Source organism: Colobus angolensis, unplaced genomic scaffold (genome assembly GCF_000951035.1).
Source record: "Colobus angolensis palliatus isolate OR3802 unplaced genomic scaffold, Cang.pa_1.0 Scaffold191, whole genome shotgun sequence".
NCBI classification, from domain to species: Eukaryota; Metazoa; Chordata; class Mammalia; order Primates; family Cercopithecidae; genus Colobus; species Colobus angolensis.
The window spans coordinates 1333107-1334205 of NW_012115055.1; positions in this window are offsets into that span (position 1 = coordinate 1333107).

The following is a 1099-nucleotide window of genomic DNA, read 5'->3' on the forward strand; positions in this document are numbered from 1 at the left end:
CAAAATATATAAATTGTATATTATATAGCGTATATTACCACAATCGAAAAAGCTTTAAAACATGGATTGCATTGATAATTTTTTAAAAAAATATAGAGTTAGGTATAGAAAGGCAAGATGCCCTTCTTTCCCTTGGTAATTCTATTTTACAATAATAGAGAATTATAATACAATTGTATCATAATATATATTTTTTCTGTATTATAATACAGAATCATGTAGATTTTCTGAAATCTAAGGTATTATATCTTATTTTGCGTTAATTATTTATTTTTATTTATTTTTTTCTTTTTTGAGATGGAGTTTTGCTCTCATTGCCCAGGCTGGAGTGCAATGGTGCTGTCTTGGCTCACCGCAACCTCTGCCTCCTGGGTTCAGGCTATTCTCCTGCCTCAGCCTCCCGAGTAGCTGGCGTTACAGGCATGTGCCACCCTGCCCGCCTAATTTTGTATTTTTAGTAGAGACAGGGTTTCTCCATGTTGGTCAGGCTGGTCTCAAACTCCTGACCTCAAGTGATCCACCCGCCTCGGCCTCCCATAGTGCAGGGATTATAGGTGTGAGCCATATTAGATACGATTCACTTGATTAATCATGAGAATTCCAGAGGTAAAAATTAAAAACAATACCACTAAGATCAAAACTATTTTAGCATATTCCAAAATATTTTCATTTCAATGTTTTCTATCTGAATCCATTCTTCTGTAACTCAATTAGTCTGTGTCTTGACAGTAAACATAAATAGCAACTATGTCAAAGGGACAGAATTTAATACACAAGTGAGTTACACAGATGAGATTGAAAAATCTGAAATAGTAAGAAAGGGGTGATGAAATAATTCAAAGATTAATAACTGTAGGAAGCAGCTACCATTTGTACAGCTGAGGAAACAATAAAGGAAAAGATGATGTCACTAGAATAAAAGAAAGAGATGGTGTTACTAGAACAAAAAGGCTCAGATTTTGTTGATTTATATTATTCCAGCCTGCAGAATATGTGTGGGAATCAATTTTAAGGATGTCTTTTGAAAGAGTACAGAATGTACCATTGGACGGGGCCAAATGTGTTGATATAGCTGCACTTCTCAGAGACTCTGCATTTA